This window comes from Hemitrygon akajei, unplaced genomic scaffold, assembly GCF_048418815.1.
Source record: "Hemitrygon akajei unplaced genomic scaffold, sHemAka1.3 Scf000181, whole genome shotgun sequence".
In the NCBI taxonomy this organism is placed as follows: Eukaryota; Metazoa; Chordata; class Chondrichthyes; order Myliobatiformes; family Dasyatidae; genus Hemitrygon; species Hemitrygon akajei.
In genome coordinates this window covers 711,804-728,887 of record NW_027332067.1, presented here as the reverse complement: position 1 = coordinate 728,887, position 17,084 = coordinate 711,804, and the positions used below count along the sequence as shown (strand labels likewise).

The 17,084-nt window shown below is 44.8% G+C and overlaps 1 non-coding gene across 1 annotated transcript; it reads right to left on the bottom strand.

Annotated features, from left to right (window-relative positions):
- Positions 1-15,719: 15,719 nt before the first annotated feature.
- Positions 15,720-15,792, bottom strand: trnak-uuu (transfer RNA lysine (anticodon UUU)). Its single transcript has one exon. It is a non-coding gene; the product is annotated as a tRNA-Lys (tRNA).
- Between the last annotated feature and the right edge of the window lie 1,292 nt (positions 15,793-17,084).

The window sequence follows — 17,084 nt, the reverse complement described above, 5'->3', positions numbered from 1 at the left end:
AAACGGTCTCCCAGTCTGCGTCGGGTCTCACCAATATATAAAAGGCCACACCGGGAGCACCGGATGCAGTATACCACACCAGCCGACTCAAAGGTGAAATGTCGCCTCACCTGGAAGGACTGTCTGGGGCCCTGAATGGTGGTGAGGGAGGAAGTGTAAGGGCAGGAGTAGCACTTGTTCCGCTTGCAAGGATAAGTGCCAGGAGGGAGATCGGTGGGAACGGGTGGGGGGGGGGTGGATTAATGGACAAGGAAGTTGCGTAGGGAGCGATCCCTGCGGAAAGCAGAAAGAGCGGGGGAGGGAAAGATGCACTTGGTAGTAGGATCCCATTGGAAGAGGCGGAAGTTACGGAGAAGTATAAGTTGGATCCGGAGGCTGGTGGGGTGGTAGGTGAGGAGAAGGGGAACCCTATCCCGAGTGGGGTGGTGGGCAGATGTGCGGGAAATGAAAGAGACGCGTTTGAAATAATAACAACTATTTAATAAGCCATACATATGTAGAACATCAGATGAAGAGTTTTTGGAGGTGAGTCCATAGGCTGTGGGGACATTTCAGTTTTGGGGCAAGTGAAGTTGTGAAGTTAGGCCCTTTGGACCAAGGGGCTGGTGGCTGAGGGGTAGTAACTGTTCATGAACCCGGTGGTGTGGGGTCCTGACTCTCCTGTACCTTCTTCCACACGGCACAAAAGAGCATGATCTGTGTGGTGGGGATCCCCGATGATGGACGCTGGTTTACTGTGACCGCGCTCCGGGTAGATGTTCTCAATGGCGGGGAGGGCTTTGCCCGTGACGGACGGGGCCGTATCCATTACTTTCTGTAGACTTCTGGATCGTACTACGCCTTTGCTCTCAACAGCATTTCCTCTCTAGTCAAAGACTTCCTTGCAACTTGTTATTCTGCACTCCCCGTTCACAAGGTCGTCACGTCGCAGCTGAGGAAGTGAAACACACGGAGATCGCAACACAGAACAGTTTATTTCAAATCTCAGTCATGACCCGGAACATGTTTCCTCCGGGAACTTGCTGTCCTCCACCCACGCACCCTCTCCGCCAACCCGTCCCGTCCTGCATTTTATTTTCAATCACGCACATTTAATCTGGAAGAAAGCTGTGTTGCAGAATTGCAAATTGTCGAATTCGCAATTAAATTTATCGAAAGTTGTCTATATTATTTCCTTTGCAACATGCAAGTCGATTCACTTGTTAGTTAGCACTAATAATCCCACATCCATGGTTGTGCAGTTATATTAACCTTACCGTTCTCTTTATCCGTCCTGATAATCCATTTTTTCATGCTCCCCAAAGGTATCCACAGATACCAGCTTCTACGACTGACCATTGGTTGACATAAATGACTGAAACCTCTCCGAGGATTCACTGCTCATGGTCGTAATCATTGTCAGTGTTTGCAGATGGATACAGTGTGTGGTGAGAGTAACACGGACAAGGAGTATATGGAAATCCCCGGCCAAGGAAAAGGACGAATGGCTGCGGAAGGTTTGCGTCCCGGGGACCAAGTTAGAGGTGAAAGACTAGATCCAGGAACCCATCTGATTTACTAAAAAGAATGAAAACTAATTCCCAGTTCACCCAGCTGTGTACCGGGGTTGACGTTGGGATGCAATGGGTCACAACGATTGAATTACTGTCAGTCTTCATACATTTCCAGTCTCAGGTTCGTGCTGAGGATCAGAGCGAAACTGGGCAGTGGGGATCGATAGGAGCATCTCACTGTATCATTTATTTATACAGGATGTGGGAGTTTGAGTCGAAGCCATCGAGGAATCGGGCTACATACAACTCAGAAGCAGTCTCTTTGATCAATTATTTCCACCGTTTCTATCCATACCAACCCCATTTTCTAGACCATTATCCATAGCCTTCTCTGCCTTTGCTTTCCAATTCTCTCACTAAATGGTTTCACACATGTTGGGAAAGACTCTGAACCCATCCTTCTCAGGCAGTGCATTCCAAAATGAAAACACCTTTTACTTTCCTAAGGATATATCCCCGAACTGAAATGTAAGCTTCTTCATTGTAGACTGCTCTGACATGGTGGTAAATTTCCTCCTATCTACCTTTCATGTACTGATCATTACCTTGCATACATCTACCATGTGTGTGTTTGGCTATTCCAAGGATGACAGGCTCAGACTCTGATACCCTGAACTGCCCACACTTCCATCAGGGGGGAGGCGACACAATATCCACTAGACTGAAAAATGTTATTTCTCCCAAACCGTCAGGCTGCTCAACACCTGCACCGATTTGCCCCCCCCCCCCCGAACACTCCCCCCCCCCCGCACAACTCTTCATACATATCGCCTGGTATCACTGTATGTAATTCTATCAGACTGTGTATAAAACAGTTACTTGTAAACGGGTTTATGGGATTGGTTTTATTGGTTGTCTTTTTTTTTGATGATTTCTTTATGCTTATTCTATTTTTTGTTTTACTGCATTGAATCCGGAGTAACATTCATTTCGTTCTCCTTTACACACGTGAACTGAAGAATGACAACAAACCGTCATGAATCTTGAATCTTGAATATTTGGATAAAACTCGCGTTTTTCCATTAGGCTAATGTCACTTTCTAAGACAAACTCCCACCTTTCGATACATTTGCTTGTTTCCATGTTTAACTTTTTCAAGTGTTAAGTATTTTTAAACTGGAGATATTGAAAGTAGCCGTGGCCGGGGTCAGTCCTTGAGGTTGTTAATTAATAGCAGCAGTGACGTCACGGGGTATTTCACAGCGCTTATGAACTGTTCTCTGAACTTGGCCTGAGTCACCCCATAAATAAATGTGTTTGTACAACAACATAAATTCTGCAACATGTACCCGACCTGCTGAAGGATATATTGGGAATTGCTGGGATTTGTTCAGGAAATGTGATAATATAGGAAGGTTACAGCAGTGGGTAACCACAGTAGAATGAAGCTGCCGGATATGGTGAAGAGTAAGACCACCGACCTCCTCCTGCTCTCCATCTCCGGGTCACTCCAATTGTCTCTCTTGCTCTGACCCCTTAATGCCTTGCGCACTCGACTGGCCAATAGGATGTGTCTGACTGTCAGAAAGTTGAGAAGCAGGATTAAAGCAAAGGGGATCAAAGGAGTTAAAATCCTGTCCAAAGTATTAAAAGACACCCACCCATGCTCAGTGTAATAACTTGCCCTTAACTTGCAGAACCAAAGAACGTTATTAATCAGTGTTCCTGGCTTATATATAAAATAGAAAGGAGCGTTTTAAAAAATGATCAGTGCGCAGGTCGTCATCAGAACGAAAACAGAAGTTTTCCCGGTGCAATATTTTGTTTTCAGCTTCTGACAACAAATGGCGACAAATCGATCGAAGGTGAAGGTGACGGTGAGCCAGACCGAACAGTCTCTGGATGCACACTGCAGTACAAAGATAATGCTACACTGGGTAGATATCCAAGAAGGTTCCTGGGAAATAAAAACTGATCCGCCTCAGTATGACTGCAGTGGTAACAGCCATGAGGTCTCCCGTTGCCATGGCCACCAGGTAGCGAGTGGTGCGGGTGGAGAGGCCGCACTTTCCCCGGGACAGAATCCCAATCGCAACTAGATTCACTGCAGAAAGTGAAGGGAAATAAAACCGGTGAAATGTGAGCAATAATTTCAGTGTTCCGAGTATACTCTGTTAGGAAGTTTAGCAAGTAATACTGTCAATCAGTCTCCCTTCTAAACATCTAAGTTCCCGTGTGTAAGCGAGACAAAGTGCAGGCATGTGTGTGTATTTCGTTTACAATCCGAACTAAAGTCTCCATTTTATGTAAACATTCTGTGCAAACATGCAGGCAGTTCGGTTTTGGCAAACTGGATGCAGTAGGTTTTCTGGAACTGTGGTATAAAATGCAAATGGTGAACGTGATCATCAGGTCGAACACCATTTGCAAAATGGTGACATGGAAACATAGGTTTTATGAAGAGTAATAATGAATAAACTTATTTAAACCACAGCTGCAGTGGAAGAAGAAATAAATAACATCACAAAATGCCAAATAACAGAGGAATTACTGGGATCTTTCTCACGACGCAACTGTTTTAAAGCATTTGCTTGTGTCCTTCAACATAGTGGACAGAAACTCAACAATACACACTTTATCTGCAAATTATGTCATTTATTATCACACAGTAACCGGGCTACTTGTCAAATACTTCGCCAGATATCTCTGTGATTATAGAGGCTGACTTTTCAATAATTAACTTTCAACGCCCAGAAAAGCCAAGAGCCTTTCTATTATTATTATTATTATTATTATTATTATTATTATTATTATTATTATTATTATTATTATTATTATTATTATTATTAGTAGTAGTAGTAGTAGTAGTAGTAGTAGTAGTAGTAGTAGTAGTAGTAGTAGTATTAGTAATAGTAGTAGTATTTTTCCTGTTATTGTTATTATTTATTACTATTACCATTAGAACTAGTATAATTATCATTACTAGTGCCATACATTGAGGATGTTGGATTGTGGAAACGACACCACTGTCCCACTCTTGGTTCAAGCAAAACCATTGCCTCAGCAGGCAAACTGTAGATTAAACCGTGAGACAATCTCGAATGTAAAGTTACAAAATTAACTAAAGTAAATTGTCATTGCTTACCTGGGATACCAATGACTGCAATGATGATATAATATATTTTCCTGACACTGTAGAACGTCTCCAGCATTTTCAATGTGAAGGATCGGATCCGTTGATTCAGAGACAACCACACTGAGATATTTGCTCCGGCTGCCTTCAATATAAACCCCGCCACATCTCCACAGGGACAGTAAGGTTACAACGTCATTCCGATTCATAATTGTTTTAATTAAATCGCGCGTCAGTAAATTTCGAAACTCTTTGGATATATTTAGCATCAAAATAACGATGAACGCCCCGGAGTACCGACAATTCTTAATAAGTTAATCAATGAAATTGGCGAAGTCACTTTCAATCAAACATGAGGCTCTTCATTAGAGCAGGCTGGTGTTAATCAACAGATCCCGTATTATTCCACTGTCGACCTTTGTTCAGTTGCCGCCGATAGTCAACGGTATTTGCTGCGATCCCCTCGCATTGCAGTAAAACCGAACGTGGCGATTGACCCTCTGGAACTGAGACATTAAAACATAACTTGATCTGAAACTTGAAATGCCGGTGTTGGCCATAGCTTGAACGATTTAATAGATGTCGACAATTCTACAGAAATTACACGGTTAAGAAAGTTCCAATGTAAAGCTGGCAACAAATGACGACAATTTACGGCAATATCAACCTTCGATATAAACTGTAAATAAAATTGAGCTTAGAGTGGCACAATAATACAAAAGACCAGCGGAGACCCGGAAGAAACTTTTAAGTATGTGAACCTCTAAGTGGTTTACATCGTTAAAATAATAATTAAAAATATCAGTGAATACCGTGCGGTAAATCAAGGCATCCGCTGTAATGCGTGGCGATGTAGCTGTTTAAACAGGCAAATGGAATGTTGGAATATATTTGTCTGTTTTATAGAACATCAGGGGATTGAATTTAAGAGCAGGGTGGTTAAGCGGCAACCGTACAGGGTACTGGAGAGGCCGCACCTGGAGTACTGTGTGCAGTTCTGGTCTCCTTACTTGAGGAAGGATACACTGGCTTTCGACGCGGTGCAGAGGAGGTTCACCAGGATGATTCCCAGGCTTCCAGCCATGATCTTGTTGAATGGCGGAGCAGGCCCGACGGACCAGATGACCAACTCCTGCTCCCATTTCTTAAGTTCGTATAAAACGTTACCGTTCCTCAGTCAGAGTATTACGCTGAAATAATACAGCAACCCAGAACATGAGAACCCATCCATTGTACAGACATCGATCCAATATGTGGTTAATCTATACACCTTCTCAAAACAATGCATCCCTCCGACTCTCACAGCTGTATTTATTATACCGCATCGGATAAATTGGAAGGGAAGGGATAATGAAGTTGTAATCAATCCAAAAGAACTTTCCTGCGCAAAGTTCTGTCTATTTACTTTTACAGATGTTCAGACCAACCATTCCACTGAGCAGCAACTTGCGTCACGGCCTGAAAACTGCGTGGCACTTCCAGCTACGTGGTGGCAAAGGCAATGTTAGGGGGAGTATTTACCGAGCGACCACGCCCCCGCGCAGCATAGAGGGAACAGAGATTCAAAGTATGATTTCGATCGGAATGATCAGTGTTAGACGACAAAGTTAACACGATCATACATACAGTAGGTCGGGAAGTCAAACTTGAGGTTCAGACTTCAGCAACCCATCAAGTTAACGAGAGACTTTATAACAAACACGTTCCACACTCCAATCACTGTACGCCACTCGGACAGATCCACCACTCATTTATACACTATAGACAACTTTGTAATGGCCAGTTTTTAAACCAGCCTATATATTTTTTGGAAAGTGGAAGAATATCGTGATACTCGACAGAAATCAAGCTGTCACCAGAATTGTCCCCTGTCCCCGAAGTTCTCTCAAAAATAGTGCTGAAGCTGCAAACTCTGTACTCTCCATGGTTCTGAAACATCACACTCGGTACTATCCGTAGTCCTGAAGCTGAACGCACTGTACTATCCATTGTCCTGAAACAGCACAATCAGTACTGTTCATGATCCTGAAACTGCACACTCTGTGCTATCCAAGCTTCTCCTACTCTAGGGTCGGCTCCTATGGCAAATGCCCCTGGGCACACCGCTGTCACTCTTTAACATGTGAACCTCTCTCCAGTGTGCAAGTTCTAACTTTGATTTCTAATTTATCCACAAGTATTTCCCTCTGCTCTGCACGATTGTTTCAGCGTTATGTGGGAATTATAACAGTGCATGTATCGACAGGCCACCATGTCGGATTTAGTGTGATGAAAATATGTACAGTGATTATTAGGTAACCTTCATTTTAATTTATATTCTAGCCCAATCTGTCCGTAAATGAAGATAATTGTTCAGTTCCAAAGTTGCATCATTCATCCGTCCGATCTGCATATCGAATGTAGTAACTTCGGATGAGTAATCTTCAGTTCCTGAACCAGAAAGAAGCAATTCTGCCGTATTATTCACAGCTATGCATTACAAAAACTCTTCCTTTGTCCGTCGCTGACTGCCTGCCTGTCTAATTATCTGTCTGTCTGGCTGTCAGTCTGTCTGTATCTCTCTCTCTGTTATAACCATGTAACCATATAGCAATTACAGCACGGAAACAGGCCATCTCGGCCCTTCTAGTCCGTGCCGAACGCTTACCCTCACCTAGTCACACCGACCTGCGCTCAGCCCATAACCCTCCATTCCTTTCCTGTCCATATATATCTACATTTTTTTTAAATGTAAATATCGAACCTGTCCCTACCTCTTCTACTGGAAGCTCGTTCCACATAGCTACCACTCTCTGTGTAAAGAAGTTCTCCCTCGTGTTACCCCTAAACCTTTGCCCCCTAACACTCAACTCATGTCCTCTTGTTTGAATCTCCCCTACCCTCAATGGAAAAAAGCTTATGCACGTCAACTCTATCTATCCCCCTCATAATTTTAAATACCTCTATCAAGTCCCCCCTTAACCTTCTACGCTCCAAAGAATAAAGATCTAACTTGTTGAGCCTTTCTCTGTAACTTAGGTGCTGAAACCCAGGTGGCATTCTAGTAAATCTCCTCTGTACACTTTATATTTTGTTGACATGTTTCCTATAATTCGGTGACCAGAACTGTACACAATACTCCAAATTTGGCCTCACCAATGCCTTGTACAATTTTGAAATTACATCCCAACACCTATACTCAATGCTCTGATTTATAAAGCCCAGCATACCAAAAGCTTTCTTCACCAGCCTATCCACATGAGATTTCGCCTCAGGGAACTATGCACAATTATTCCTCGATCACTCTGTTCTATTGCATTCTTCAACGCCCTACCATTTACCATGCATGTCCTATTTGGATTATTCCTACCAAAATGTTGCACCTCACACTTATCAGCATTAAACTCCTTCTGCCTACTCTTCTAACAGGCCTAAATTGCTCTGCAAGCTTTGAAAACCTACTTCATTATCCACAACGCCACCTACCCTAGTATTATCTGCATACTTACTAATCCAATTTACCACCCCATCATCCAGATCATTAATGTATATGTCAAACAACATTGGACCCAGTACAGATCCTTGAGGCACACCACTAGTCACCGGCCTCCAACCTGACAAACAGTTATCCACCACTACTCTCTGGCATCTTCCATCCAGCCACTGCTGAATCCATTTTACTACTTCAATATTAATACCTATAAATGTCCACATTTTCCTGACAATCGGATGATCGAAGCAATAACACGGCAATCCTGGCATCGCAGTACGAGTCTCGTTGTCTTACTAATTCTTCCGCCCTCTCTGCTGCTTAACTTCTTCATGTATTGACACAGGACGGAAACAGGCCCATCAGCCACGAGTCCTTGCAAGCCATCAATCAAACATATTCCTAGGCTAAACAAACACAGATCACATTCTTATATTTCCATTCGTTCCCCTTCCATTTACCAACAGTAAAGACAAAATATTGCATGGAGAAAATGGCGACCGTGGCTGTGCCAACAATTGGCGCTGTGTTCTGTTTAAAAAAAACCCCTTTTCTTGAACATGTGATTCTAGAGCAGGGTTATTTTAACTTGCTGTCAGGTGCCAATAGATAGATGATAAATATAATTCGCCCAAATCATTTTTTTAGATATTTACATATTAGAGATTTTTTTTAAATACGATGTTACCGACCTTTCCGATTTCGTATTCAACTGATATCATGAAAAAAAGGCTTAAATCTTTATCAAAAGGGTTTAACAGCAATCATATATGGTATGATTATGAATATACAGCCAGATATATCTGATAAAATTAAAAACGAATGGGAGAAGGAACTTCAACTTTCTCTACCTATAGAGAAAGAGGAGAAAATTTTACAATTAAAAAAAATCCTGAGTAAAAAAAAATAAATCTTTACATATCATCATCCGGAATGTGGATATAGATGAGAATAACAACGGACCCATCACGGATCCCTGCGGTACAACACTGGTCTCAGGCTTCCCAGAAGAAAAGCAACCATCCACTACCACACTCGGGCCTTTCCCCTAAAGCTGATGTCGAATCCAATTCCCTGCCTCATCAGAGCGATTCGCAGATATGTTTACTAATTTTACTTTTTTTTCTAGTGAATCCGTGATCCTAACGCAAGGGAATTGTGTCCCTCTCAACCCAGCTGCATCACTAACTACTTGGTGACCATGGCAACGGCAGATCTGTTGACCGTTATCTCTGAGATCATCCCGGGCAATTCACCATATCGCAAAATGTAGTTTTCGGCTGGAAAATGCTCGGTGAAATTTAAGAAAAGAGCATTTTCACTCTCCCTCCACAGTCCCGCCGCCTTAACAAGGACAGAGTTCCTCGTCTCCACCCCTTCCGCTCCATGAGCCCCGTATCCAACACACCGAAAATTCAACTCCTCAAGAACTTTGTCTCTCCTGCTTGTGATGTCCTGAAAGAAATCTCACAGATGATCGGGCCAGATATCCCGTTAAGGAAACCATGCCGGCCTTGGCCCATTTTATCATGTGTGCCCCCACGTACTCTGAGCCTTCATCTTTTAAAATCAACTCCAGCATCTTCCCAACCATTGAGATTAGGCTGATCTGCCAATCATTTTCTTTCCTCTGCCTCCCTCGTTTCTTGAAGAGTAGAGTGATATTTACCATTTCCAGTCCTCCGGGAACGAGCCAGAAGCCAGTGCTTCTGGAAATGTTATTAGTAATGCCGACACAATCTGTTGAGGTACTTCTTTCAGAAACCTGTCCATCATGTTCTGGTGTCTCATCTACTGTCCAACCAACCAGCGTCCCATGCACATTCATGCTAGTAATGGCAATTGCCCTCACGTTCCCCCCTGAGACTGTCGAACTTCCGGCACACTGCTACTGTCTTCCACAATGAAGACGGATGCCAAATACTCATCTAGTTCATCTGCCATTTCCTTGTCCCCTAATACTCCCAGAAACTGTCCTTCCAGGTGAAGCAACATTTCACATGAAAATCTGTTGGAGTTGTCTACTATATCCGCTGATCCCAATGTGACCTCCTCTACATTGTTGAGACCCAAACTAGATTGGTGGTCCGCTTTGTCGAACATCTTCGTTCCATCTGCAAAAGGCAGGATTTCCGGTGACCAAACATTTCAGTTCCAGTCCTCATTCACATCGCATTCCCACATGTCGGTCTGTGGCCTCCTCTTCTGTCAGGATGAGGCCTCTCTCGGACTGAAGGACCAACATTGTCTATTCCGTCTAGGTGGCCTCCAAACTGACGTCGTGAATATCGATTTGTCCTTCAAATTGTTCCTCCTTCCCCTTCCATCTTCACTTCCCCACTCTGCCTCTTCTCCTCACCTCCCTGTTCCCTTCCTCCTTCGCTTTCTCCCATGACCGACTCTCGACTTCTATCAGATTCCCTCTCCAACACTGAACATTTTCCACCAATCGCCTCCCAGCTTCTTACCCTGGCATCGCCCCTCCTTCCTTTCCGCCCCTGACGAAGGGTCTCGGAACGAAATGTCGATTGTTTATTCATTTCCATGGATGCTGTCTGACCTGCTGAGTTTCTCGGGCACTTTATATGAGTTGCTCCGGATTTCCAGCCTCAGTAATATCTCTGGTCTTCCTGTTTAAATTGTATATGTTCAATAACATGTCGCCTGTTTTAAGTGGGACGGTGCAAAGTAATATCGCAGCTTAGTCGCTAGTTGGTCCACAGCAGACAACCTGGCGTCCTTTGCTGCATCGAACATTTAATAGAGTCATACAGTCTTACAGAGTGGAAAAGTGTCTTTCGGCCAAACTCGTCCATGCCGACGGCATTGTCCGGCAAGCTAATCCCATCGGCCCTGATTGGCCAAGACCCATCTAAAGTTCTCCTGTCCACACACTTATCTCGATGACAATTAAACTTTCGGAGCTAACCACAATGGTTGTTAGCTTACACCGCGTGTAATTAGGGTGGTAGGTATTGATTGTTTTGTGAAACTGGGACAACATCTATCTGATTATTTGGAACCCGGAGACGGACTCGCATGTGATGAGTCTTCGTTCCCCTGAAACGCGCGGTTGACGCGCTCCCCGCCCTCGCTATAAATTTATTGACAAATTCCTCACAGCACTGGGTAACATTATTTTTTAAAGAGTCCTGTCTCATTTATGACGTCCAAAAGTCAAGGAAACTACCTGTCCGGCACCACCGATGTCTCGATCGGAGGTTTGACTGACAGCGCATTGTGGCAAATATCCCGGACACAGTCCAGCTTAGAGTTGTTCGGCCCCGCAACGTCTGTGCAACCCCTGATGCAAATTGAAGACAATCGCGCCTGTCCAAAACTCTCCGATCTGTGCCTGGGCGTGTGTCTGCTCTAACGTGTCCTGAGCCAACTTACTTCAGCTATCTCCCCTGGCACCGCGTCGCTTAAACGCCATCTATAATTGTTGCTGGTGACACAACACCGCCGGCAAGGTAAATTGCCCTCTCTGTCCAAATAAAAACATGCCCATATATCTCTTTTAAACTCCAGCTCCCGACCCCAAACCCTAAAGCTGTTGACAATTGCGTGCTGTGAATCTGAAAAGCCTAATCTAGATATTCCTTACGGTGTCTGATTCAACTGTTGATTGATTTTCAGCCGAGACGTTGGAGCAAAGCAGAAAGAGAAACGCCTTCCCGATGTCTGTGCAGAAGTTATTGATACACTTCCAGGTCGAGTCGCTTGTAATGAAGGCAAAAAGGATGTCACCGTTTATCTCGAGAGGACCAGGATACTGAAGCAGGGGGGTAATGCTGAGGTTTTCTCCGGCACTGGTGAGGCCTCAGCTGGAGTATTATGAGCAGTTTTGCGCCCCTTATTTAAGAAAGACTTTGGAGAGGGTTCAGGGCAGAATCACCAGAACGATTCCGGGAATGAAAGGCTTACCGTATGAGGAGCGAGTGATGCTCTGGCCCTTCACTCGCTTGAATTTAGTCGGATGTGCGGTGATCTCATTGAACCCGATCAAATATTGAAAGGTTTGGACACGCGGATGTGCAGAGGATGCTTCCTGTGGTGGGAGAGGCTAGGTCCAGAGGACACAGTCTCAGAATAAAAGGACGTCCAACGAACTTCCCTCCAGTTTCAGCACATCCTTTCTAAGTTAATAGACCCAAAACAGCTCGCAATACTCCCCAAGTGAGGCCGCACCAGTGTTTTGTGAAGTCTCGACGTTACATCCCAGCTTCTATATTCTAGTCCTTTCGAAATCAGTGCGAGCATTGCGTTTGCCTTCTTCATCACAGGCTCAACCTGCAAACTGACCTTGATGGAATCCTGCACAAGGACTCCCAAGTCCCTTTGCACCTCAGGTTTTTGGAGTATTTTCTCTCCATTTAGAAAACTGTCAACCCTTTCATTACTTCTCACAAAGTGTATGGCCATGCACTTTCCGGCACTGCATTCCATTTGCAACTTCTTTGCCCATTCCCCTACTCTGTCAGTCTTTCTATAGCTCTCGACTTCCTCAACATTTCCTGCCTCTCCACCTATCCTCATATCGAATACAAATATTGCAACAAACTCATCAATTCCATCATCCAAATTATTGACACATAACCACATAAGAATCGGTCCCAACACAGAACCCTGTGGAAACCCCGTCGTCACAGGCAGCCAATCAGAAAAAGCTCCCTTTATTCCCAATCTTTGCCTTCAGCTAATCGGCCACTGCTTTATCCATGCTAGAATCTTTCCTGTAACGGGCTGGTAGCTCGTTAAGCAGCCTCATGTGTGGCACCTTGTCAAAGGCCTTCTGAAACACAACAGGGGAGCCCTAATGGAGACAGCGTGTGATTTTATTTCGGCAGCGTATCAGCTGTTAAAATCTCTGGTATATTCCCACCCAAAGAAGACACCACGGGTAACTTAGACAAAAATTGAGCCCAAAAAGTCTTCCATCAATTACAAGAATATAGAACAGCCGCCAAAAAGCATGTGACATTTGGTAATTCAGATATTTTGACCGCTTTGGATAACAAAATGGTTGGCTGAGCACAGTAAATGTTCACTGCCTCCCAAAATAGCTAGTTTTATTCAGGTTTCCAGAACTCTAGTTTTCATTTATTAAAGAAACAAGAAGCGCATGCAAACTTGAAGAAGTAGAAAGGACACAGAAGGAATTAGACTATTTAAGAGAACGGGCAAAGATTTGTCAGGTGGAATACAATGTGGGGAAATATCAGGTCGTGCACTTCGGGAGAAGAAATTAAAGAGTTGACAAAATAAGCCACAAGCGAGTGCCCATCGTCGGTCCTCTGATTACAAATGGAGGAATAAAGTGAAAAACATCTCTAATGCTAACTTTTAATTTAATGCGGTTCAACAGATTTCTGTGTTCTTCCGATGAATCAATCTTCTGCCAGACAGGAAGCGGCTTTTGAGGTACAGTTACTCAACTGGCCAATTAAAGCTTCTGCACTTCTCTGTATTATCTCTAAAACTCTAAACATTTCGGCCAGTCTTCTTATGCCAGCAGTAAGATGGGTGTTGCACCTGCGGGGGGCGTACAGAATCAACGATCACAGGCTCAAGATGAGCCGTCGCTATGAATGAGGATTTGTTTTCACTGGAAGTGGCTAATTTTGGGAATCCACGACACAAACTGTGTCTCTGGAGGCTCAGTGGCTAAGCACGTTAAAGAACAAGAACGGCAAGGATTACACACTAAGGCAAGCAAAGGGATATGAGGGAAGGGAATTGCAAGCCGCCCTCCAGTAAAGGTGTAGGCATCTGTCCTAAATGTATCTGTCAAACTGTCCTTGCAGAGAATACCGTCTCACCCATGCGTCAGCCCGGTAAGCCACTTCTGAAACCTCACCAACGGCACCACGCTCTCCCTGTAATGGAGCGCTCGGAGCTGTACACAACACTCCCAGTGCGGCCGGAACAAAATTTCAGAGAGTTGCAACGTTACTTCTCTATTCTTGCATTGAATGTCCCTAGCGGTGAAGGTTATCCTGTCCATCTCCATTTTCATCCAAGTCATTTATAATCTATCACGAACAACAGGGACTCTGTCATCGATCCTTGCCAAACATTGGACACCCAACATCCCACCAAGACTTTGCATCAGTCAGCGCACAGAGTGTGGATTTGGGGAATGTTATGTTGCAGCTATATAAGATATTTGGAGGTTGAGATAGGGTGGGTCCATGCAGGCTCTCGCCCTCCCCCTCTTGCTGGTTTAGACTAGAACTAGGTGTCACGGGTTGCGGGTGAACGGTGAAAGGTTTAATAGAAACACGAGCCCAAATTCGTCACTCAGGGTGTGGTGCGAGTATTGATCCAGTTGTCACATTGAAGGGACGTTTGTGTAGGTACATGGGTGAGAGCGGTTTGGGGAACAATGGTTCGTGGGCAGATGGATGGGGCGAGACAGAAAACCAGAGAGTGTCGAATCGGTAGAACTGTTGCCTCAGTCGGCTACGGAAGCGAAGTTACACGTCATATTTAAAGCAGAGGTTGATGGGCTCCTGATTAGTGAAGGCGTCAAAGGTTAAGGACAGTAGGCGGGATAATGGGATTCAGAAGGAAAAATAAAACATCCATGATGAAATTGTGGAGTGAATTCGATGGGCCGAATGAACAGTTCCGCTTCTGTGTTTTATTGACTGAAACACCTCACAAACATCCACTATCCTAATCTCATCAATCACCATTGATGTTTTCTTCTAATTTCTCAGCACACGCCGTCAGCCATCAAAATAAGCCCTGCAGGACACGAAACAATAATGACTGTTCAACATTTGACGGTATACATTCCAAATGTACAGAAACCCCCGGCCAAAATAATCACTTCCAGCAGCTCTCCTACTGTTGAGCTGAGGCTCACTGACCCAAAATATGTTATGGTGGAAGTCGGCTTGATCGCGAAGGGCCGTGTGTCTTGTGTCAGATTCAGGCCTATTTCAGTAATGTATAATCAATAATCTGGATGCTCTTTAGAGTGGAGTTCGGGACGACGCGGCCTGTCGGCTCACTGCAGATCCCAGTGACTCTCACAGTGGAAACATGCACATTGGCTTCACAAATCAGAGTAGAGAGCGCGGGAGTTGGGATGTTAGAGTGAAATTGTATATTACGCTGGTAAAGGCCCAATATGGAGTGCTGTGTGCTGATGTGGTATGTCAAAGGTCAGCCAGATACATGCGCCGTGTCCTCTGGACTGGCAATGGATGAACTGAATCTGAAATATAGGGTTAATATCAATGTGAGTACTTTCTGCATAATTACACTGTACACTAAATCACCCACTCTGGAAAACAGAGTCACGGGGACCGGCACAGAAACAGGCTTAGACCATTTAGTCCACACCGATCTATTATTCTGACTTGTCCCCAGGACCTGCAACTGGTCAATTGCCCCAGCACACTCTCTCCAGCCATGTACTTACCCAAAAGTCTCCTAAGTGCTAAATCCGAACCCGCATCCATCACTTCCGCTGGAAGCTGGTTTCACTCTCCCAGCCCCCTGTGAGTGAAGAGTTCCCCGGACATTTCAATGCGTTTGGAGTGGAAAAGCTGTCTGTCATGGGATGGAACTGAATACGGCGATGAGGAGACAACCTGCGATATAAAGTGAGCGCCTGAACAGGGACTTGAACCCTGGACCCTCAGATTAAAAGTCTGATGCTCTACCGACTGAGCTATCCAGGCTCTGTTATACTGGAACCAATTACACTGGAAACACACACACACACACACACACACCACACACACACGCACACACACACACACACACACACACACACACACACACACACACACACACACACACACACACACACACACACCACACACCACACACCACACACATATACACACACACACCACACACCACACACCACACACACATACACACACACACACACACACCACACACCCACACACACACACACACACACACACACACACACACACACACACACACACACAGAGTCACACACACACACACACACACACACACACACACACACATATACACACACACACACCACACACCACACACATATACACACACACACACACCACACACCACACACCACACACACATACACACACACACCCACACACACACACACACACACACACACATACACACACAGAGTCACACACACACACACACACACACACACACACACACACACACACACACACACACACACACACACACACACACACATCTGTCTCGAGGATTTGTCCATTCCAGTTTTCCTTCTCCGCTCCATTTCCAAAGTTTTTAGACTCCATGAATTTCATCGCAAAGATCAAGAGAATCATCCTTCGCTGAAACATCCCAAGCATCGAGCTGTTCTCTCAGGGTCGGGGATCCCGGCCGGCCGTGCAGGAGGAAGAGATGGCTGCGGCAAAGTGAATAAGTCAAAGGGACACACACAAAATGCTGGTAGAACGCAGCAGGTCAGGCAGCATCTAGACGGAGAAGTGCTGTCGACGTTTCGGGCCGAGACCCTTCGTCAGGATTAACTGAAAGGGAAGACAGTAAGAGATTTGAAAGTAGGAGGGGGAGGGGGAAATGCGAAATGATAGGAGGGGGTACGGTGAAGCTGAGAGCTGGAAAGGTGATTGGCAAAAGGGAGCACACTAGGGGCCCTTTGGACCACCATGTTTTCTCCACCTATGTAAACTACTTTCCCGTAACTATAACTCTTCCCTCCCACGGAGGCCATAAACCGATATTTGAATACCCTCCTGCCTACCTAAGTGTCTTTTAAACGTCGCAGTGACACACGCCTCTACCACGCTATTCCTAAAACCCACCACACTGTGTAAAACAAACTTACCTCTGACATCTCCCCTAATCTTTCCTCCACACTCCTTGCCGCTACCTGCAAGGAGTTTGTACGTTTTCCTCGTTTCCGCGGGGATAAGCTGATCAACTGTTTTAGTTAGACCTCCCCCACCTCCTCTACCTATTACCTCTCCCCCGT